Source organism: Pinus tabuliformis, chromosome 5_2, assembly GCF_031772625.1.
Source record: "Pinus tabuliformis cultivar Carrire ecotype Pingquan chromosome 5_2, CPIR1, whole genome shotgun sequence".
NCBI lineage: Eukaryota > Viridiplantae > Streptophyta > Pinopsida > Pinales > Pinaceae > Pinus > Pinus tabuliformis.
In genome coordinates this window covers 983,300,519-983,326,258 of record NC_142306.1, presented here as the reverse complement: position 1 = coordinate 983,326,258, position 25,740 = coordinate 983,300,519, and positions in this window count along the sequence as shown.

Below are 25,740 nucleotides of genomic sequence, written 5' to 3'. Positions count from 1 at the left end.
AACTATGATTAGTTATACAATATGTGTTTTTGCCTAGCATGTTGTTGATCCTTTTAGTTTAGGATCTTAGGCATTCATTGTTATTTGGAATTTTGCATCTACGGATAAACACAATTTCCCTAGGTCGGTAGCTACACCTAGAACAACAAATTTAAAGAGTTTAACCTTTTACTCTAGAAGATAAATAATACAAGGGACCTACTTGATCTTTCTCTTCCCTGTGTCTCCTTTGAATAGCTCTCATCTCTCCTTCTCGAATTGAATCCACTCGATAAGTACCTGCAATCGTAAACAGAAGACAAAAACCAATCAAAACAAGAGATCTATCTACTATAGGAAAATGGAATCGAAATCATTTACACATATAATCATCATACATAAAGACAAGAATATGGGAAAAGGTGTAAACAACTTTATTAAGTAGAAGGAAGAGTTACAACCAAGAAGTATGATCCCATGTCACTCATCCTGCTTGAGTTCCATCCTTCATCACACCAAAAGCACAACACTCTGGCAGCATAACAATACTTGTTTACAATCTCAAACCTCACACCAACAGTATCTCCTTGCAAATTCTCAAAGTCCATCCCCTGATCACTATGATGAGTGCTCAATTTATAGGGAAATGGAGGTGGTTTTGTCATAAATTGGGCATTGAATGGCTTTCAATTTTGGGAGTTAGTTTCCATGTAGGAAGGGATGAGAGGATAGGAGGTTATTTGATTCATTCCCTATCTAATTTCGAGCTCATAGGAGAGGATAAGAGGTGGGAATCTTCTAGAATGGTCTAGAATGAAGGAATATTCCCAAAACCCTATGAATATTTCGCTCAATCTCACCCAGCGCAAGTCAAAGTGGACCTAGGTGCTCTGAAGAGCATGCTTGAATGGGCCTAAGTGCTCTGCAGCACACTTACCCCTGACCAAGGCTACACTAGTCCCTCAAGGAGTCATTTTAGGATGTCTTTAGGTCAAGAAAATCTCAGGAATGATGACATTTAATGTGATGACTTGTCTAGGGCATGTAGCAACTGAATTATGGTTTGATGAGCCCTAAAAGTACTGATCTGAATGATGGGAGTGACATGCCTAAATATACCTATAACAGTTTCCCCCTAAAGCATGAAGTCAAAAATGATAATGTCGAGTGAGATGCTTTACGATATGATGAGGAGGTTCTGAAGTGGATGGTAACCTGCATCAATTACAATACATAATATCATGATATTTTGGATTTTTTCATGAATTGCTAAGGGAAGGCATACCCATGCTTAGCATATAAACTTTCATTACATGTACATAGATAGTCGTCTACAGATATAAACCCATGATGGGATGACCATTAGTGTAAATCCATCGTACAGATGATTTGGTACTTTCCTAAAATCGCAGCCCGGATGGATGAAACTAGATACGGGGTCTTCTATCTTGTTCAATCGTTCACTCAAGTACGAGTCTAACCATGTGAATATGTAATCCGAAGTCGAACATTAGAAGACATCGTCTGATTACCAGCCAATGATGTAAGTCGTTAACAAACGCAAGAGAAATCACCAATAATGATAATGATCCTAAAGGTACTATAGTACATTCTGCATGGTGTGAATGGATGTTTTGATGTCGAACACCATACAAAGTCTTTCGGTCGAAGGCTAGTGATTTCAACCTTTCACCGAAAGCGAGAAACTTGCCATTGATGTATGCAAGCCCCAAGGTACTGAAAGGGTGTTTCTAAGTCAACTTCTTGGATAATGTGTTGATGTCGACAAGAAGTGACTCGTCGCAGGAGGGCCTTGATGTATCCCACATCAACGACACAAAACAAGTGTAATGATTTTTGGAGATGGAATGTGACTGATGACACAAGGTTCAGGAATGGCGGTCATGAAAATGAAGGTTTATGAGTATTGCAAAGGATGAATTTAACTGAGTGACTTCTCTTGAACATGTCGGCGACACTGAATGAATTGGTAGCATTGACCCAAAACCAAAGTAATGGATGGTATGATAGACCATAGGTATGATAACCATCAAGCAGATAACCCAACCCAAGTAGTCACAAAGATGAAGTGAAAGTGTCATGTTCAAGAGCGACCTGCTACTATAAAGTGGTTTACCCCTTTTCCCCTTTTCCCATTTCCCTAGTCATCGCTGACTAGTACCTCTTTATTTTTTATCAAGCTTGAGGAGGATAACATATGCTTGTTGTATAATTCCACCCTTCGGGTGAATCCGTCGCTATGTGATTTTTTAACGATTCTAGCGAAGGTGAAACTCGGTCTTGTCATGATGGAAAAGTTTGTCACTATTTGATGTTTTAACGAGTTTAACGACAATGATAACTCGGTCCTTTTCATTTTTAGAGAGTTTGAAAAGGGACAAAAAGAAAACTCCACAAGTTCTTTTTCGTAGATTTGTCTCTCAAGTCCGAAAAAGCGTAAAATAATACAAGAGAGAACCTATTGACCATGTTAAATCAACGTATTTATTTTTCGTAAATAATCTATCGCAGTCTAGAAAAGGGTTAAACTTATACCAAGTAGATGTTGTTTCCAATCCATTAACGAGCTGAAAAGGACAAACGATCGGCAATATTTTCATATTTCGAGAGTCTGAAAATAGCTTAAAGAGGACTCCACTTTGAGGAACGGGTGGTGTCTAGGATAGCAGTTGGTTCTGGTGATGTTGGAACTTCTCAAAGCATGTTGATTTATGTGAATAGGTTGGCTAATAAGACCACTCATTGCAACTATTCCTCAAAAAGGATAAAACAACCAAGTGAAAGCGTATGATCGGCCAAGCAGATAGTGACAATGGAAGGAGAAAAAACCAAGGCTCATCTAATGCAAGAGGCCGATAGAATGGAAATCACGAGGGTTAAAATGGACATGGGTTCATTTTTACACAAGCTTGAACCATATGGGAACTATGCTTGGATTCAGTTTCATGTTTACACAAGCTTGAAATGAAAATTATGCTTGAGATTGGTTTACATGCCCCCAACATGATGACTCGATTCTAGATGCACGCCCCCCAAGCTTCATTGCATTCACCTAAGTAGACTACTCGTGGCTATCAAGTGGATGGAATGAAGGTTCATTTACAATATCAAGTGAAAGACTCGACTAGTATTTTACGAGATCTAATCAAAGACTCGAATTGGAACTTTTCTCCAGGGGATCTTGTTTCATTTTTTAATGAGCTTGACACAAGACAAGGAACTCTGCTCAGATTCCTTGTTTCATTTTTTAACGAGCTTGACACAAGACAAGGAACTATGTTCATAACCTTTGTTTCATTTTTTAACGAGGTTGACACAAGACCAAGAACTATCCTCATACCCCTTGATCACGACCCATAAGATTTCATGATTTCCAATAGGTTCTCATTGAATGGGAGAACAGTGCTCTAGAAGGGATACGTAGCAAGGAATCCATTAGAGAGATCTGGTTCCAATGCCCCCAGTACATAATGCACAACATCACGGAATTGATCGTCAATTGATGTAGGCATGGAACGAGTTGCCACATAATTGACCCATGGCAGGGAATATACCATTGGGACAAAAGGACCATTCAGGGGAGATGGTTGACTGGAAGCTATATTTGGACCGGGAAATGAACCCTGGTCAACGGTGACAATTTTGCCTTCATGCAGGAAACACATCACTCGAAAGAGTGTTGAAACAATAGCTCCCATGTCATAAACATAGTTGTGCCCAAGAAGTAAATTGTAATCTAAAGGGCCTGGGATTACCATCACATTGAGATAAACAATTTTCCCTCCCAAAGTAATAGGAAACTGAGGAAGGATCCCTAATTGTTGATTGGTTCCTCTGTTAAAAGCCAACAGATTCTTGGTAACAGGCACAAGTGGCGGCGAACCGAGCACTTTCCAAGCAGTGGAGGAAAGGATACTCACTAGTGCACCTTCATCTATAATAGTTCCAGGTACAATCATATTACAAACTTGTACTATGATCTAGAAAGGCACATAAGAAGGAAGAAGGCATCCTGCCAGTCGATTCCAATCAAAGGAAGTGACCAGACTACTTGGAGGGGTACCGTAAGAAAGGGAGAATTACCCCCTTGAGTTACAGGAACGGGAGGATTTTCCTCTTGTCTTGATGGAACAGGAGGGTTGCCCCCAAGCTTATTGGAATTTGAAGAAACAAAAGAACCTGAGTGGTATCATATTTACTCTCTTCAGGAAAGGTATGATTGACTGAAGGTGAAATCGGGTTAACTATTTCCTTGAACTGTGATTGGTCAAGTATAGACTCATGGGATTCACATTCAGAGAGAGTGGGTTTGACTGACGGTTGATTTGGGTCAGTCACTTTATCAACTAGTGAAGGATTAAGGGAGAGTCTCCTGTAACCAGATGGAAGTTGTTGCGAAGAAGCAGGACGGTTATCCAACACTTTTTTGGCTTCATCCAAATAGGGACAAAGGTGAATGGGGTGATTCCCTTCACATAACCTACAGGGAAACTTAACTTTACCCTTATTTCCATGAACTTTACTACCACTAGTTGATGGTGTGTCACCAGCCTGATCTCTAGAAGTTGATGCCATAGGACGATGTGAACTCCGGCAGCATAACAACCTGAGCTATCATGCACAATAGTTGCATCCAATGGCTAGGAACACCAATAGTATGGTGTTGCAGCCTCATAGGTAACTCCTCAATCCGGACATCTGGAATACCGAGGGTTAACCCCTCTACATGATCCTGCAACTCTGCCAGTGTCTCGATTAAATCCAGATCCTGGAGAACTTCTCTCCCGACATTTCTCCACACTAGTCCACCTGCCTCATGTTGATGTCCCATAGGTAAAACAGTACCAAAATTTGTATGCATGAGAATGATTTTAGTTTAGTCTTGGAAACATCAAAAGCACAAAAACATGTAGAAACTTAAAAATCAAAAACATTTTGGTAAAAAACAATATACCTATAGCACCCCATTGAGCGCCCACTGGTAAACTCAACTCTGGATCTCCATGAAAATCCATCCCTACGTATGGATGCTCCTCGATGAACAATGTGTTGTCGATCAAGCCAACTGAAAAATGTAGTAGAAAATGTGGTTAATGACTGACCAGCATGTATAGCCATCAATTCGACCCACCTCTGCATCTGTGGATCTCTAGGACCAACTACACCCAGTGTTACATGTTGAGGTTGCATCAATAGAATTCTCTCTAAGGTAAAAGAGATTAAGAGTGATCCATAGCTAAAATTATTCGTCTTATAGCCCTCCTTGATCTGAACATCCTTGCACATGTATTGTTATGTTGTCGGAGTGTTGTGCTTTTGGTGTGCTGAAGGATGGAAGTCAAGCTGGATGAGTGACATGGGATCGGACTTTTTAGTTGTAACTCTTCCTTCTTGGTTGTAACTCTTCCTTGGCTTGATTGTAAGGCTTCAATGGGCCTAAGTTCTCTATAGCGCACTTACCCCTGACCAAGGTTGCGCTGGTCCCTCTAGGAGTCATTCCAGGATGTCTTTGGGTCAGGAAACTCTCTAGAATGATGGCATTCAATGTGATGACTTGTCTAGGGCATGTAGCAACTGAATTAGGGTTTGATGAGCCCTAAATTATTGATCTAAATGATGGGAGTGATGTGCCCAAATAGACCTATAACATAATTCCCCCTTTTTTCTTTATGGTATCTTCCCACTCAAACGAGTGGCTTGAAGTTAGTGAAGGCTCATGTAAAACCAACTATTTGGCTTCCTCTAATTTGATCAAAGGTGTCGTCATCCTTTCTAAATATAAGATGTATGTTCTATTCATGTCCATCACCAAGAGACTCTTAGTAGTAATAGCTTGCAAAAGAAGGGTTGGCCCATTCAACACAACCAACTCCATGTCGATGTTCCTTACATTGGATGGAGGGATTAGAACCTATGTTGATGTTCCAAGGTTTGAGATACCAACATCCATTTTTAGAGTTGCCTAGTGATTATTAAATTTATAGTGATTTCATGCTTTACTTTTGTTGTTTTTCGTTTTTTTGGCTTAAGAGACCTTATTCTTTGAGTGAGAATTATTCAATGGTATTGTTTGCATTGTAGTGTTGAGATTGATGTCAACAAGGTCATGGTTTTGTTTTATATGTCAAACTGATGATGCAGTAGTCCTCTAGTGTTGAGAATGATGTCAACAAGGTCATGGTTTTGTTTTATATGTCAACCTGATGATGCAGTAATCCTCTTGATGTCTGATGAGTGTTTGGCTTGATGGTCATGTTAGTTGGCATTGATGTCAGCATGCTTATGAAATGACCTAGTGCAGGAATCGGAGTCTAAGTAGATATGGATTTAGGACATGTTGTGTGGTTGAAGATTTTGTTGTTGCATGAGGTTGGATTGTTGCTACAGGTGTTGCATATGCTTCTACATGTGTTGGTGGCATTGGATATGTTGATACGTGTGTTGAATTTTGGTTGCATGTGTTGGAGGTGCCTCTACCAGTGTTAGAGGAAGTTAGATGACTTGATGTTGTTGTTGCAAGTGTTGAGGATGATGCTACAGGATTTATAGATGTTGTTATAGGTGCAGGAGGTTCTTGGATAGGTTGTGGTTGTTGCTTGAGGAGTTGGAGGTGTTGGTCTTGGTGATGAGGTTGGCAAACTAGGGATTGCCTATCACTGACTTGTTAAAGGAGTTCTTGACCAATGTCATCTGTTGCAGACTTGTCACAGAGGCTTGGAGGTGTGATTTGGAGCTGAAGAAGGTGTTCTTGAAGTTTGGCAGAGCTTTGAGATGACCTGCCTATGTTTTTCCTTCATCCTTTGCTCAGTCACATGGATAGTGAGTCATGGGAGCGACTAAAAACTTCCAATCGCTAGCAGACAAACCTGTGGGAGCGAATGAGGAGCTCCAAACAAATTTACCATGTTTTGTATGTGCAACCAAGCTTTTTCACGAGATTTTCTCTGCATTCCTCGTGCAACTAAGCTAATTTTGGTATTATGGCGACATTCTTGATCATAAATTTTTGGCATATGGTTAGAAAAGTTAGTGGGGCCTCCAAAAAGAATAGAAGTTGAAAATATCAAAAGGAAAGTGGAGTTAGTGGCTTGATCGAGTCAATGAGTTGAATCCGGATCAAATCAAGCATATGAACAAAGTTGTGAAGCCCAGTAGTTCTTAGTAATTATTCAGTTGAGCACCTTAGTTCATCCATATATTGGAGGAAGCTCAATGGAAGTATGGTTGATTTTATGGTTCACATGTGATGATCTTAGTGTAGCTGCAACTTCAAATTTATTATTTTTTGAGTTTTTTATTGTTTTATGTGATATGATCTACTAATGGGTTAATGTATGTGTGTGTGAATTAGTAATTGGAAAAGAATTGAAAAGTTTTATAATTCCTATCACTATTGATTCACCCCGCCTCTCAGTAGTGAGCTCATTTCCAACAATTGGTATCAAAGTCGGTGCCTTTGTTGTAGCTTAATCGCTAGAACGTGGATTTGGGCAAATCATGGGTTATCATGATGCTCCACGACCCAATGCCTCAATTTTTTTAGCATGGAGAGAGAAGGTGAAAATCGAAATTTTTGCTCAAGGATCTAAAGTTTGGAGAATGGTGATAAATGGCTATGATGATAAAACCCCTTTAAATCAAGCTCAATTATTGGATACATGAGTCAAATGTGTAATGTATGATAATCTTCATAATTGGGACGCTAAAAATATCATATCTCAAGATTTCTAGAGAGATTTGGGATAAGTTGCATGCACTGCATGGAATAGAGATCTGGAGGAATGATGAAGAAAAGGAGAAATAAGTTGAAGACAAAACACAAATTAGTGTAGCACTAGAAAAAAATAAAGATTTGAAAAAGCTTCTCCAAATTCTTGAAGAAAGAGAGTATAATTTCAAGAAAGAAATTGAAGATCTAAAAACCTAGTTGGAGGAAGCAAAAAGAATTGAAGAGGAGATTGGCAGTCAACTCAAAGAATAGATTAGCATTTGTGAAAAAATGTTATGAAACCAGCTCAAGAAAAGATAGAAAAGATAGATCAACGCCTTAGAATTCAGCCTCTTTGAGGGGGAAACCTCCTTTACATTACATAAATGAACAATTCTTTGATGATACAAATGAAAAGACCTCCTTTCTATATATAGGAGTCTAAGGGGTCATAACATAATCAGAGCCGACATAACAATAATAATATAAGGGCATAATAATAACCATAGTGGGCTTCTATGGGGCACAATAGTAACAATATGGGCACTACATGGGTACATCAATATAATAAGTGGGTTATACTAATAACAATAAGGGGTTACACTAGTAGTATAGGGGCCTAACATGCCCCTCTCCTTCAAAAAGCGTTGTCCTCAATGCTTGAGTAGTTCTTGATGCTTCTGTATAAAATTATTGTCCTCCCATGTGGAATCTTCAACGGGTAAGTTCTTCCACTTGATGAGATACTCTGAAATTGATCGATTTCGTAGCTGTCGGGTTCTTGTTTCTGTGATTGCTCCAAGTTCCAATATGATTTTTCCTTCCTCTTCAATTTCTGGCAATATTGTTTGAATTGGGATCTTTTGCAACTTTTGAATAAGTGGCCATACTTCTTCATCCTTCTTCCATTCATCCCTTGCTTCGTTTATCCAATCTGGTTGGATAATATAAATAGCACAAAACAATGCTTCCACCTCCTCATCCTTGAAGAGTCTTCCCATTCGGTAAGTTCGCCATTTTTTAAGTGCATGTAGTATTGCCAACATTTCTTTCTCATAAATAGCTTGCTTGAGATGTAGCAGTAAAAATACCCAATCACCTACATCAAAACATTTTTCACTACAATGTTTATCTACCTGTTGTTTCGTTTGATTTTGCATCGAAGTGGCGTTATCCTTTAAAAGTTGGAGAACTTGTTGTTGATGCTCGATGTGATCTTTCACTGCTTGAACCTTTTTCTTCTTGATATGTCCTTCTATCTCTAGAGTTTGGGGAGTGGTAATTTCTTCCAATCCTTTACAAGATATGGTCGGATTCATTTCTTGATGCTCGATGTGATCTTTCACTTCTTGAACATTTTTCTTCTTGATATGTCCTTCTATCTTGATAGTTTGAGGAGTGGTAATTTCGAACAATGAATTACAAGATATGGTTGGATTCATTTCTTCTTTCTCGATGTGATATTTCACTTCTTGCACCTTTTTCTTCTTGATATGTCCTTCTATCTTGATAGTTTGAGGAGTGGTAATTTCGAACAATGAATTACAAGATATGGTTGGATTCATTTCTTCTTTCTCGATGTGATATTTCACTTCTTGCACCTTTTTCTTCTTGATATGTCCTTCTATCTTGAGAGTTTGAGGAGTGGTAATTCTTGCCAATGCTTTACAAGATATGGTCTGATTCATTTCTTCTTTCTCTGGAGTGGGGTCCTGGCGTATATCTTCTTCTTTTGTTGTTTCTTGATCCTTTTCTTCCTCCTCTTCATATTCTATGTAAAATAATTTCTTCTCAGCACACTTATGACCTTTAGTGAATTTGCTATCACAATTGTAACAAAGCCCTTTTTCTCTTTTTTCTTCCAATTGTTGTGGTGTAACCCTTGTAGGTTGTGGAAGGCTAGGAGAAACAACACTTCCATCTTTATAGTTGTGAGGGGTACACTTCATGGTTTCCATAATTTTTCTTTCCACTATGTCACAAAGCCCTTTTACTCTTTCCAATTGTTGTGGTGTTGCTCTAAAGAAGGTGTTGCTCTTTGTATCCTCATAATGTGCTATCATTTCCTCCGTGAAAATTGACCATGTAACAAGTTGTTTACGAGAACAAAGCCCTTTGTACCATAAAAATTGATCTGGTTCTAAATATGAAGATGCAATACATACCTTTTGTAACAGTTGTACACCATGTAGATCAAAATATTGCTCCATCTGAAGTATCCAATTTACCGGATCCTTGCCATCAAACTTCCTCGTCTTGCTTTTTCTTAGTTTTAGGAGCTCGACCTTGAAACGACTATAACTCTATACTTTCAGATCTTTAAGTTTTGAAATTGTGTCGTGTAGTAGCCCTCTGTGTCCTCTTTCCAATGCCACCAGTCTGATCCAAATTGGATTCTCCAAGAAAGAGTTATGCACAATCTCCCAAGATGACCTGATTATAGACTAGTTCAGTAGAGTGAACTTTTACGACGTGCCCCGAGTCACTGTTTCAACCTTTGGATCTGAAAAATGCATACAAGAAACTACAGTCCGTCCTCTTTCTGTACCTTCTTACTAAATTTCAATCTGATCCCCAGAGAGAAAGTTATGATGATTTCCCCAGGTCACCTGTTTTGAATGTAATTCAGGAGTCTGCAAAAAGACCAACTTCCTCAGATCATATCTCTGCAAATATCGCGCGAAAAGATCTGAAATTCGGATCCAAGGTTCAGCGCGATTTCTTCTCAAATGGGTTTTTTTTGCGACTTCTGAAACGTCACAAAAAAAAAAAAAGTTATAGAGAAAATGTCACAATGACCTGTTTGGAGCAGCGAAACCCTAGAATCCAAAGCTCTGATACCAAATGTTATGAAACCAGCTCAAGAAAAGATAGAAAAGATAGATCAACGCCTTAGAATTCAGCCTCTTCAAGGGGGCAACCTCCTTTACATTACATAAATGAACAATTCTTTGATGATACAAATGAAAAGACCTCCTTTCTATATATAGGAGTCTAAGGGGTCATAACATAATCAGAGCCGGAATAACAATAATAATATAAGGGCACAATAATAACCATAGTGGGCTTCTATGGGGCACAATAGTAACAATATGGGCACTACATGGGTACATCAATATAATAAGTGGGTTATACTAATAACAATAAGGGGTTACACTAGTAGTATAGGGACCTAACAAAAAATAAATATTGAGGTGGTTTCAGCACAAGAAGATAAGTTAGCCTCATTTAAATGTGAATTAGAAAAAGCCAACAATCAACTATCTCAATATCAAAATTTGGAGAAAAGCACCGTATTTTGGATGAGATTCTTATCAGTCAAAGATCTCCTCTTATCAAAACCAGATTGGGTTTTGAAGGAGAATCATGCTTTATGAAGGAAAAGGAGAAAGTAGAGGACAACCATATTGTAGAAAATCATAAGTCCATAACCAATAAAGTCAAGCAAAGGACAAGGAAGCAGCATCAACAAAGACATGCAAATCACAGCCACTACATGCAACACTTCAGAAGAGAAAGGAAGCAGTCAAGCTTTTATGGTCCTAGAATCTACAATAAAAGGTATCAAAGTTTATTTTATGGTTATTTATTTTCTTGCAATAGTTTTGGACATAGAGCAATGGAATGCAAATATTTTGCAAGAAAACAAAGATTGATGTTGAGGAATGAAAACCAAGGTAGATTTTTTACTAATGTTGAATGTTTCAAGTGTGGTAACCTTGGCCACAAGGCATTAGCTTGTAGATATAGTAGATCAAAGCCTACAGAAAGTGCAGCCCATCCATTAAAGACAAAGAAAGTTTGGAGGAAAAAAGATGAGGTGCAAAGAACTAGTCCTCCAAAGGTCTTCAAGAAAGTACATCATGTTTTGCAAAAAGGCAAGAGGACATAAAAGGATCCACATGATAGAGAGAAGCCTCATAATATTTTGAGGAGAAAGGAGCAACAAAACACTCCCACTCAAATCTAAGGCCTGCATGGTCTTAGGGGGAACATATGGCCACATTTTGGGTTGCATGCAATTTATTAGAAATGTTTCCATATTAGAAATGTTGCATGAACATTTTGTTGCAGGTGATTGCCTTGGATTTGTAGCACTGAAAACTTTTGTTGCAAGAGATTATTTAGAGATGGCACATGTGTAGGGGGGGAATCTCACATGCTTCCAATTTCTAGTTGTTTATTGATGGAATCATGATCCATGCTAGCACAATAAGATAAAGAGGTTGTTTTTGAAATTTTTGTTATGCCATGCATTTATCTAATATTGATCATCATTATATATATAGAAGAAGTATGTTAGTTGCTCTTGGTTTTATTACATATGGTGTGATGTTATTGCCATCAGATATTGAGTTATTGATCACAATGTTGAATGATCTCTCACCTATGTTCTTTACCACCATTGAGGAGATTGGTTGTTGTTACTTAGCCTATGTTGCATTTAGTATATCTCCTTATGGTTCATGGTTGTTGGTCTTTTTGTTGATAAATATTATACTATAAGTTTAGTGTTGCTCCAAGCTGAAGATTATTTGTTGTTGCTTAATTGTTCACATTATGCATATGTGGCTTGGTGGTTACTAGTAACACGATATGCTGCTAGCTTGAGAGGATGATTGTTTCTTGCTACAAATAGTGCACATATTTTTGACATGTTTGTTGTTGCTACTATATATATGTGTTGGTTGGTCCATTTTGGATGATGTGGGATGGTGGTCATATGTTGTTGCTGCAAGTTCATGAGATATTTTTATGTGTTAGATGTTGTTGCTACAGATTTGAGTTTTACGTTGCTTAGTGGATGTCATGGTTATATGCTAATGCTGCTCATTATTACATATTTTGTGTTGATCAGATATTGTTGCCATCACTTCATTGGATGCTAGAAGACGGTGCCTTGATATAGATAGGCCAATCTTATGCACATGGATGGTTGTATTCATGATGATATTTATATATTGTTGGTCATTCATCATCTTGTTGTTGGCCTAAATGTTTGTTGTGTTGGTCAAAGAGCTTAATTGAGTATGTCCTGGAGAGAGGCATGATTTTTGGTCATGTATTGAAAATTTTGAGTATTATGTAACAACCACATGCTTCATATTGTACCTCATTAGTTGTAGTCATGTATTTCATTTATGAATCCATGTAATCAAGTGTTCAAGGCATTGATTTCATGTTGTCATGAGTTGGTGATAGAAAGAGTTATGAGTCATGTCAAGTTTGATTGTGATGAGTTGTTGCAGCCATTTTTTGGGCTATTGTATATCATGTTATAGCCATTTTGCAGCCACGTACTCATGTTATTTCATATTTTGGGCATGCATAGAGGAGAGCATAATTATGTGCAGATGTAAAAGTCATGTACTTTTATTGTTCCATCTTGTTGGCTTATTGCTCATGGAGAGACCCATAGTGCCTAGTATGTCTTGTCATTAGATATTTATGGGTCAATGGAAGTCTAAGTCACGTATTACTCTGTATATCATTGATGTAGCCCCATTATATTGGGTGCATGATGTAAACTTGGGTCCATAGAGTCATGGTTGGTATTGTATTCATGAAGGATTGTATGTATTGTATTCATTGGATACCAATTAGAGTCATGGTTTATGAGGAGTATTCTCTTACACTTCGAAAGGAGGCTTATTTCAATAGGCAGATGTGTTGCTTCAGCAACAAAGGATGTGTGTTTGCAGCTTCATTACATGCTTAGGGGGAGCATGTTCAGTTTTCAAAGATTACATAGCAGTGGCTAGAGACATGTTTAGTAGTTGAGCTCCTTGCTTCACATTATTATCTTGCAGAAGAGACATATTTGAGTTGCATCCATATGGTGTTGATTATAATAGGGGAACACTTCTCTCATCCAACACATTATTGGCATTATTTTTAGTGTTTGTATGGCCCTTTTCCATTAATGTCAAAGGGGGAGAGAATTTGGATGGATAGAGATCAGCTTCAGCGTTGGACAGTATGTGGAGTTTGAATGCATAGAGATCATCTTCAGTGTTGGACACTATATGGAGATCAGCCTCAGATGTTGGAGATCAGGTTAAGGTTGACATCAATGCAAAAGGGGGAGCTCATTGGCATTGTAGTGTTGGCATTGATGTCAACAGGGTCATGATGATACTTTTTATATGTCTACCTAGTGATGCAGTATTCCTCTTGATGCGTGATGAGCGTTTGGTTCGATGGTCATGTTGGTTGGCATTGATGTCAACACGCTTATGACATGACCTAGTTCAGGAATGGGAGTCTGAGTAGAGATGGATTCAGGACATGTTGTGTGGTTGAAGATGTTGTTGTTGCAAGAGGTTAGGTTGTTGCTACAGGTGTTGCATATGCTTCTACATGTGTTGGAGGCATTGGATATGTTTCTACATGTGTTGAGTTTTGGTTGCATGTGTTGGAGGTGCCTCTACCAGTGTTGGAGGCAGTTGGATGACTTGATGTTGTTGTTGCAAGTGTTGAGGGTGATACTACAGGAGTTAGATATATCATTACAGGTGTAGGAGGTGCTTGGACAGGTTGTGGTTGTTGCTTGAGGAGTTGGAGGTGTTGGTCTTGGTGATGAGGTTGGCATAATAGGGATTGCTTGTCACTGACTTGTTGTTGAGAAATGGCAACAAGAAATTCTAGTTTAATTTGTCCTTGAATTAAACTGAGAATTAAAATCGAATTCTATTCTCATAGCAACTTGTAAATAGTTAATTAAGTTTAATTAACTTAATTAGCTTAGGAATTTCTAGTTGGAAGTCTTTTTGTAGTCATGTATATGTTCTCCCTAAATTTTAGGGGTCCAATATGAGTTTAAATTGAGTTGGAAATTAGATCACTCGGTTTATTGAGTTAAGTTTAGTTAAATTATTTACAAATTGTTTTTGGAACTAATAGATGACTAACAGTCGGTGCACTAATGCATCTACTAGTGCTACTCTAGTTAACTGAAGATTCCCTCATGAGAAACGCATGCATGTCAGTTCAGAAAAAGACCCAGTTGATACTAGAGTGCAGGGACAGTGTACTATCAATGATATTATTTACTGGAGTGTAAATATCATGCATGCATCAGATATTGATCCTATGTTTGGATTTCGCAGTTTTGAAAGCATGAATTCCCTTTAAATACAGGCTATTCATCCTAGGAATTACGCAAGAGATTAGGAGCTTGGAGAGTTGCAGAATTGACTAAGTGTTGGCCAAAATCTAGCTTGTGAGCTGAGAGAGTTGAGCATACTTGTGCGGAATTGTTCTAGTGAGAACAAGCTTTGTATCTTCACTCATATTTCTGATATATGCAATACAGATAGCGGGGTTTTGAGCAGTGGATTTCCCTAGATATATCTTGTGTTATGTGCCATTGATTTATCTTCTTCTTGTTCATATTGTTTTCATCGATCTATTGGCTTCCACTGGTTGAAAGTAGAAGTATATCCTTGTCTTGTGCTTTAGTATAGTGCATGAGCTTGTGAATCTACAAAATTCTATACACTTGTTGCAGGAGTTCTTGTCCTATGTCATCTATTGCATACTTGTCACAGAAGCTTGGAGGTGTGCTTTGAAGCTGATGAAGGTGTTCTTCAAGTTTGGTTGTGGTTTTCCTTCATCCTATGCCCAATTGTATGGATGGTGAGTCATGGGAGCGATTGAAAACTTCTTGTCGCTAGAAGACATGCCTGTGTGAGTGACTGAGGAGCTCCAATGGAATTTAGCGTGTGTTGTGCATACGACCAAGCTTTTTCACGAGATTTTCTTCGCATTCCTCGCGCAACTCGGGTAATTTTGGTATTATGGCAACATTATTGAGCGGAACTTTTCAGCATATGGTCAGAAAAGTTAGTGGAGCCTCCAAAAACTAATCAAAGCTGAAAATAACAAAAGGCAAGTGGATTTAGTGGTGTGATCAAGTCAATGAGATAAACCTGGATCAAATCAAGTATATGAACAAAGTTGTGAAGCCCAATAGTTCTTGGTAATTAGTGAGTTGAGCACCTCAATTCATCCATATATTGGAGGAAGCTCAATGAAAGTATGGTTGATTTTATGGTTCACATGTGATGATCTTAGTGAAGTTGAAATTTCAGATTTATTATTTGCTAAGTTGTTTAATGTTTTATGTGATCTGATATGTTAATAGGTTAATGTATGTGTGTGTGTGAATGAATAGTCGGAAAGAAAAATTGAAAAGTTTTATAATTCCTATCATTATTGATTCATTCCCCCTCTCAGTAGTGAGATCACTTCTGACAAGTATATCTCTTAACAAACTCTACACATAAAAATTATGTTCTTATAATCTGATTATTTGATTCATATGGAACCATCCCATTTGCTATTTTTGTTAGAAGGCCTAGACTCAAGTTAAGCTTACCACAAATTCAAGCATAAACAATGATTCTTTTCCAAATTGTCTTATGTTAAACTTGAAAATTCTACTCAAAGAATTATGTAGAATTTTCAATTCTTTTTTAACACATAAAATTAACATATATGTTATCTCGCTAACATGCTACAATATTATATTATTACCACGTATTAAATAAATTTTAATAACACTCTTAAATTCCATGACGTTACAAATTCATTAAACTTATATTAAACCCAAAATTAAACATTACTATTTTAAAATTAACCCACACTCTTCAACTTCTCCACACTTGTAATTTTTAATTAATTTTAAGTAAAAGGAAATAAATAAAACTATGACAAAACATAAAATCTATCACTTAACAATTATATTATACACTTTAATCCACATCAATATACATAGAACTCCTTAGGGCATAATCCTTTTGCATACAATTGATAATATGATTCTATTTTAAAACAATCACAAGGCACACATATTTCACTGCATACCCCAAATGTCACCATTCTACTTAGAATAACGTGCCAATCACTAATCATCCTTTTGAACGTTTAGAATAACATGTCATTTAAGTAATGTTCAAGAATAATCATAACAATGATCAATGTACATTTGATACTCTACATGCTTTAGCTTTGCATTAAGGACTTTTGATGGTCCATTTCTTTATGTGTGGGGAACATAGGTGATCCTTTATCATCGAGATGCCCTCTAAAACGCCATTAGAAGTCTTTTCAATATGCTCCGTGTCTCACTAAATTTCTTTCGATTGAATTAAGAAAGATTGCCTTTGTCTCTTTTGGGTCCCACTTAATGAGTTCATGTTGCATGCTTTTGAGGCCTCCTCACACGACCTGACTGGGACAACTCTTCTTTAACTTGGAAATTCACATGGTTAGGATCCCAATTGATGTCCTAGCAAAAACCCAAAGACCATATCCTTGAGTTCACCTATTTTATTTACTCATGAAATAAGTGCACTGAATCTTTACCATCAAAGCCTTTATGACCCTACATTGAAAATCTTCCTAACTTTTTCTCCTCGGGCCCACCACCTTGATTGTTTTTTTCTTAAAAATAATACCAGCCATTATTTTCCTATGCTATCTAAGTGAAAATTCTAGTGACCTTTTCAATTTTTCTTTTCCTTGTTCCATTAAAAAATCCAATGCACCAATACAAGGGATGCTAGAAAATTCTAGCGACCTTTTCAATTTTTATTTTCCTTGTACCATTTAAAAACACAATGCAACCAATACAAGGAATGAAATAGGTAATATTATAGACAGATAATAAGTAATTAAGAAATAATTTATTCTAGACTCCAATAATTGAAAAGGACTTTTTGGTTGGAACTTGAATTACTATATATATATATGATTTTTTTATGTAAAAGGTCAAAGTAGTGTGTTTAGCAAGGCATTTATTATGATTAGTTATGTCCATCATTTCAATAATTTATTTTATTAACTTATTATTACGGTGTCGAAGATTAAATAAATAAAATTTTAATTAAAAATATATATTGCTTATTACATTTTGAAGATTAAAAATTAAATCTTAAATATAATTTTAAAATTTGTTTTTTAGCATTATAAAAAATTAAAAAAATTAATATAAATGAAAAATTTAAATATAAAATTATGATTATAATAAAAGATAATTTAACATTAAATTTTAGAAATTAATATAAATAGTTATTTTAGTATCTATGGAAATTTAGGGATGGCAGGAGGGGAGGATATTATTTGATATTGGAAAAATTATTGTCAATAAATATTCATGGGTATTGGTAAGATATCTAACAACTAAGTTGAAATGCATGATCTATTAATGAGTTTATCTTTGACTTATGATCGGGGCATTGGAGACCTTATTATTTTAGGTGACTCCTTCCTCACCATCTGATATTTGAGACTTAATAATCCTCCAAAACATAACACATTAAGTCTTTTTTTTATCGGATCAAAAGATTTCTCCAACTATTCTCACACTCATCCTACTTTCATAACCTTAGAAACCTAAATTCGGAGGCAGATTTTCAAGCCAATAAGGCTTGTCAACTTATGGAAGACCAGCTAGACATCAATGGTATCCAAAGGTTTGTGCCAAGTCCTTAAGTTTCAATGCACGGTCCCTTTGGTCTCCCTCACATTCCTTTTTCCCTTATGGATTCTTCGTTCCCCTTCCCTTTTATGAATTTTCCCATTAAATACAATGATGAAAGTTTATCCTTAATCATACAAACTCCTCATGTTGTCTTCCTAAGCATGATTATTGAGCTAATAAAATGTCAACTCATCGTGGCATCGTCTTGCAGCGGGCCTTATTCAAGCGTGATGGATGAATCTGATCCAATGGAAGCAAGATATGTTGGTAAGAGTAGTTATTGCGTAATCAATCCAGCACAAATCATGATGGCCTCTCTATCTTAGAGTACTGAAGCAGTTGATGATGATTTGAAATTCTCAAGGTTGGATGGGATTAAATTAGCTCGAGGTATCCTCACATTCAAGTCCTGTAAATGGAATTGGTGCCTTAATAAGCAATCATTGACACGTTCGGAACTGAATCCTTTTGTCCCATGGGGAGGGTCTAGTAGTTGGTCTAAATGGAAGCTTTGTGATGAGCAAAGGCGCCTTCTACCGGATTTCCCCAAGAGGAAGCAGTTTTTCTAGTCTTTTCATCAATGTGGTAAATCAACTAGGGCTATTGTTCACTCGAGAATTAAGGAAAATTCTATTTACGTCAATTGGAAGTGGCACTAGTGTAGAGGCTTCAGTTGTTATATTTCTAGGCTTAGGGTTGTTGTCATTATCCCTCCCACTTAGGCCTTATTCTTTGTCTCCTTCCTTGAGGTCAGTTTGAGTACACGGTCTAGTCAATCTACAAATCAATTATGAATGAAATAATGAGCTCTTCTGGCCCCATGGACACTTCCTAGTCATCGAACTCCTCAGTCTCATCTGTATGTAGCCATTGCAAGAAAGGACATGAAGCTCTTAACTCAGAATTATATGATTGCAAGTCAATATCTATCAGCAGCGAACCTCTTCATGTCGTTCTTTTGATATGATTGTGGCCCTCCAGGATCAAGTCTCCCATCTCCAAGATGAGGTTGATGCATTAAGAAGCATTCTCATGGACCTCAAGCTCAAGAGTGCTTCGATATCTCATTCTTCTATAGTTTTTTTTTAATTTGGAGGCTTTATATTGTTTTGAGTTTTGTTGTATTTTGGGCAAAGGCAAACAAGAACATTTAGACTTCCCAGCTTTAGTTGAGCATTATGAAGATGTAATTTCTTGTGTATTTGTGAGCATTATGAAGATGTAATTTTCTTGTGTATTTGTCATGAGAGAGCACGAATTTAATAAAATTTTGTACTCAATTGTGTTATATATAGATAGATAGTTTTATTTTAATATTTTTAAATATATATATGAATTTTTATATCAAAGGTCATAGTGGTGGGTTTAGCAAAGGATTTATTATTATTAGTTTTGTTTATTATTTATATAACTTATTTTATGATGATGATGATTAAAGTCCACTAAAACTAATATGATCTACCACACTTTAAGAAAACAAGAGATTAATTCAATGATAAAAAACAAAACAAAACAATACATTTTAAAAGATCTTCCTTAATTTCAAAATTAATATCATTTTAGTTTTAACTATAATACATAACATTAAAACTAAATAATATTAATAATTTACTTGAAATCAAAAACTTGTATTATAAATTGAATTTCTAAACTTACAAAAAAAAATATTACAATATTTTAATTCTAAATTCAACCTTACATATCAAAATTCATTTCATAAACATATATTTTTACATTTTAACTAAAAATTTGATTTAGTTGAAATTCGATACATACCTTTCAATATACATTTGTTATAATAAATAGAATTATAAAATATAAATCTCACAAAATATATTAAAATATTTCTTTAAGATTAACATCTCTAACCATATTAACATTATTTTACATGAAACTTTCCTGATTTATAATTATTATTTATAAAATAAATATCTTTATAATAAAATTTTGTTTTCTATAAATAATTATTTTATTTTATATTTCATATTTATTATTTTAAATCTTAATAAAATAAATTAATTAATAAAATTATAATTTTATATTTTATATTAATATTTTATAAATACTTATTTTAATATAAAATAAATTATAGCTCTTTAAAATAATATAAAATTTATCAATTAATTAAAATAATATTCATTATTATCTTCGAAAATTACGATACAATATAAAAACTTATTTTTCTTTAAATATGCCTTCGTTATGCAAACACCGCATCATTAGTTGTAACATGGTTACATGTAACCATACATCTACAACATCAGCATTCAATTATTTTTTATATTATTATTATAAAATTATATTTTATATTAATAATTATTTAACCTTAAAGTGCATATTCTATTTTAAATATGCCTTCGTTATGCAAACACCGCATCATTAGTTGTAACATGGTTACATGTAACTATACATCTACAACATCAGCATTCAATTATTTTTTATATTATTATTATAAAATTATATTTTATATTAATAATTACCTACTCTAAAGTGCATATTTTATTATATATACACTGTTTGATTAATCCGTACAAATTATAAATTGTAATTTTTATATTAATATTTTACAAATAATTATTTTAGTGTAGAAAATAATATTACAAAAAATTATGTAGTAGATTGTTTATAGATCTTTGCCTTCTCGTTTCCAAAGAACAATTCCAATGGTGGTGTCAAATGCATATGTAGACTTGTGAGGCCTCAACTCGCCATAAAATATAATGCCGGACTTCGATGAACACACGATCGATTCCTTTGGACTCCTAGCATTAAGTCCATGGGAAATAGAAGACTTGAGAATACAATATAAAAGCTTATCTTTGTTTAAATATGCTTTTGCTTGGTTATACATCACATCACCAGCATTCAATTGTTTTTATATTATTATTATATTAATAATTAATTTTTTATTTTATATTAGTTATATTTTATATTAGTTATATGTACTGAGCATAAAAACTATAAACCCCAAATCTATATTTATATTTTATATATAATAACTTTTATATAAAAATAAAATTATCACTTTTACCTATATTAATAAAAAATTATTAATTAATTTTATTATAATATTCTAATTTATTTTAATATTCAATTAATTAATTTTATTATAATATTCTAATTTATTTTAATATTCTAAAACTTTTCTTCCAACCATATTTGACGTACCAAACTTACCTTTAAACCATATTTAACGTACCAAAGTTACCTTCACTAAATAAAGAGTTGAGACCATGTGTAAACATGACCCTACACCATCACATCATTCGCTATAATATTGTTACATACAACTATCCATTCACATCACAACATTCATGTTATTATATATGTTAACATCAAAATTCCAATATTATTATTTAAAATATACATTTATATATACTATATAAGATTTATTCTTGTTTAAAATTTTCTATATATATAACAATGTCTATATTATGTAAGTTAGGTAAGTTGTCTGGTTCAATATTTATATGCTCAAATGTTTAAATCATTAATATTTATATGCTCAAATGTTTAAATCATTTTTTAATGGTGGAAATAGATTCAGCACACTCGAAAACCTTGGGATACCCAAAATCTTAAAATTTGATATCTATAATCCAAAATTTTAAAAATTCCTATCAAACTTTTTTCATAATTTTACCAAAATTTCCATTATTTTCTATACTAGTTTATAAATTTATTAATTACATTTATTATACATAATATGATATCATGCCTTTTAATCTTTCTTTAATATAAAAGAAAGATTATACATCATGCATTTTAAGAAAGAAAGATGATTAGTGTAACGGTGTGTTTCACATTTATATTATTGTTAATAATATAACAAGAGTATAATCTAGTCATTAAGGCTATGTATTGATAACAGCCCAATTTTAACCGAAGTAGTATAAGACATCCCTATCTCTGAATTCTGTTCCATACTAGTACGCTCTCCCTTTCTAGATTAAAATCTTAAAAATGGTTGGCAAGGCTGATGGCAAAAACCAGCACCGTCACCGTCGTCATGTGACCATGCGGATCTCGAGGTGGATGGCCTTTCGTCTTGACATTGATTGCCCATGACTATTGGGAGAATACAAAGAGTAAAATAGTCAAACAAAACTTGATAAAAATAATACCAAGGCGGTGGCCCTTCGGTTCCGGATAATAAAGGAGGACTTAGTCAGAGCATATAGATTTAGATTTATCACCGGCGGTCTTCCACATACGTAAGCCTACACGTTAGTCAGACATAGCTATAAATGCCTCCACCGACAAGATGACACAGAGACCCAGTAGAAAAGCCGTATGCTATTATAGATTGCCTCCTCCTCCTGTCCTTAAGAGTACATTTAAGGCATACAGCTGGCTGGCTCGTATCACCCAGCACTCTCATTAAACCGCTTGTCAGACATATTCACAACTTCTACGGTGACTTTGATTACTTCATATTAACAGATCACCATCATCAACCAGACTGCTAAGATGATTCTAATGATGTCGAATTATGCCTGATTTAAGCCACAGGCCGTTCCACAACTTCCAAATACTGAGTAAACCTAGGATTGTATCTTTCAAGTCGGTGGTGTACCACCCCCTGTTCACACTGCAAGCCTGCAATGCAGCAGTTTTCAGCGTCCAGATCCCCACCCATTGTGTGCACTGGCATCCTTTGTTTCTCCCTTGAACCACACCCTCTTGACCCACAACCTGTGATAGTTATGTCATCCAATAGTCACCTCCCCACTAACTGAGTTTGGGAGAGCAATAAGTACCCTACAATGTTGTATTTAATGTAATCAATGGGTCACTTCCACTGTACTCAGAGCTTAGGCCAGCAATAAACACCCTACAATGTTGTATTCACAATAGTGTAGAAGCCTGGACATACACCATTCCAATTCCCCGCTTTTACCTTTACAACACCCTCTTGACCTACAATTTCGATCCACATAACCATATTTGTTTTCGTTGCAACAACCCTAGGCGGGCCCACCAAAAGAGGCATCACACCCAGTGGACCCAACCATCCATTTAATTGGCTTGATCTTGATGGACCTAAAGAGAATTGAACCCCGGCGTCACAGCATCATGATGCAAGGCCGAAGACTTGGCAGAGCCTTGATGGACCCAAGGAAAATTGAACCCCAACATCACGATACAAGGCCAAAGACTTGGCAGAGGGATTCAGCGAATTGGGCTACCCATCAGCGCTATGTCCACATAATCAATTAGTCACTTTCATTGTCAATCAGCAGTCTAAAAGGCCGAAAACTTGGCAGGGGGTTCAACCAACTAGCCACCCATCAGCCACATGTCCACATAATCAATTAGTCACCCTCATTGTCAATCAACATAGTCTAACTGTTTTATATTTTGGTCCTTTTACAGAGATTTTTCAATCAATTTTGCATAATCTAACAGAGAATTGGTTGGAATTGCAAGTTTGCTCACCCTGCACTATATAAATGCCCAAAAGTTTTACAAAACACTAATTCCATTAATTCATTCAAACATACAATTTAAACAATGAAAAATTACAATCTCTTCAAAAATTATATCAATAAATTCCAGTAAAAAACACCAAACATAAAACAGTTAAACTACCCCAGAAAAAACACTCCCATAACGCTGTATTCAATAGTGTATATCATGACATAGACACTTATTGAATGTTGCAGCGAAGTGCACAATGCTCACCTTGCAATTGTATCTTCCAATGGACTCTTTCTAACAAGTCGGGTGTCTGCTAATAGCTGGACTTGCATCTCAATTATATACACCCAATGAATGCTGCAATGGCAAATACATAATGCTCGCCTGCATCTTAGAACGGACTGTTTCTAACCAGGCAAGGGACCTGTTCACAGTTAGCCGCTCTGGTCACTTACATGTATGAACTGCAATTGGAAAAGCAATACACCCCACAACACTGTATTTAATGGTGTATATTTCAATGTATATACCCATTGAATGCAGCAATCCAAAGTGTATAATGTTTTTCTGTAATTTTATCTGTCAGTGGACTTTTTCCAATAGAAAAATTGTGGTGTGAGAAAGATTTAGCAGACCCTTCTTTGAAGGGTAAGGCCTTATCAATTTTTCACTTTCGCATGTATACTATTTCCCACAGACAGTAAGTGCATTTCCCCTACTATAGGGATGACCCTAATCCGGAATATGAACCATAGAAAAAGACACCCAGTAGACCAATCACGATAATACCACTTTCATATTACCCCTTCTTACTGCTGTATTTATGCCAATGCACTTTCTAATGATCCGTAAGCAGGGCATTCCAAGTCCTTTATAGAGAGGAAAGATAGATTGAAAATAACTATTCATAACTTATTGTTCCGAATAACAACAGTAATATATCATCGCCAGGAATATTTCTTATTCAAAAATGGAAATATCCATAGAAAATATGGTCCTCGGATTTCTCCTTTAAAGAGGTCATCAACCCCATTTTAGAAGATTAAAAGTATCTCTCTGTTTTAACTAGCTCAAAGAAGAAAATTAATATAGCCAAGATTAAAACAAACTCATATGAGCTCTATAGTGAAACGGGTCATTGAGCAGTACCTAAAACACCATGGATGGAAAAGATCTGCCATCTCTGTGAGAATATGAACATCGAGGATGAAAATCACTTCCTCTTAGAGTGCCCCCGGGTACAACCACATTAGATCTCAGTTTCATAATCTTTGTTGCAACACTGACCTTCCTAGCCTTTTAGGATGGCAAAATTATAGTGAGCTCGGGAGACTTCTCTCCAAACTTTTTGAGCATAGAAATAAAATCTTAAATCAAACTAAATAATTTGTTTCTTTAAGTCCAATAAACCAAAGTTTAGTCTTAGTGGACGTTAACCATCATCAACAAAAGCTAGGAATATGTTCACAGTTGGACTCGCATCTCAACATGTAACACTTTGAGATTTCTCTTCCAGATTAATTATGTCAGTTCTTTTGCAGATCAAAATTTCAAACCATCTAATATAATTCATCTTCGGAACAAAAATTGATCATAAAAACTTTCAAATCAAAAACATATAACAAAGATAGAGTGCATTGAGGCTCCCCTGCAGTTGCATACTCCAATTTCTAACGTAGTAACAAGGCAGGAGCCCTGCTTACAGTTGGATTTACACGACGCAAGTAGGGAATCTCCTCCCCTTGCTAGGTTTGGGAATAAACATGAAGTTCCGTTTGGACTCTGAGCTTTATCAACTATTTTTTATCAAAAATTTTGAAGTCCCCAATGAAGACAAGTCACAAAGAGAAGGTGGAAGGCTAGCGAGCTCTGTCCAAGAAAATAGGAGCTCTCTGCTAACAGCTGGACTTGCTCAGCCAACAGTTTGGGTAATCTCTTCCCTAAAGAGCTCTTGCTCTTTCCAACAAGATAGGAGCTCTAATCACAGTTGGACTTTCACCCAATACAGGTTGGGTATTCTGCCCCCTGCACCGTATGTGAATAATCTATTCGTTAATGAGCACGGAGTTTCGTTTGAATTCTGAGCTTTATCAACCCTTTCCCTATCAAAAATTTGAGTCCCAAA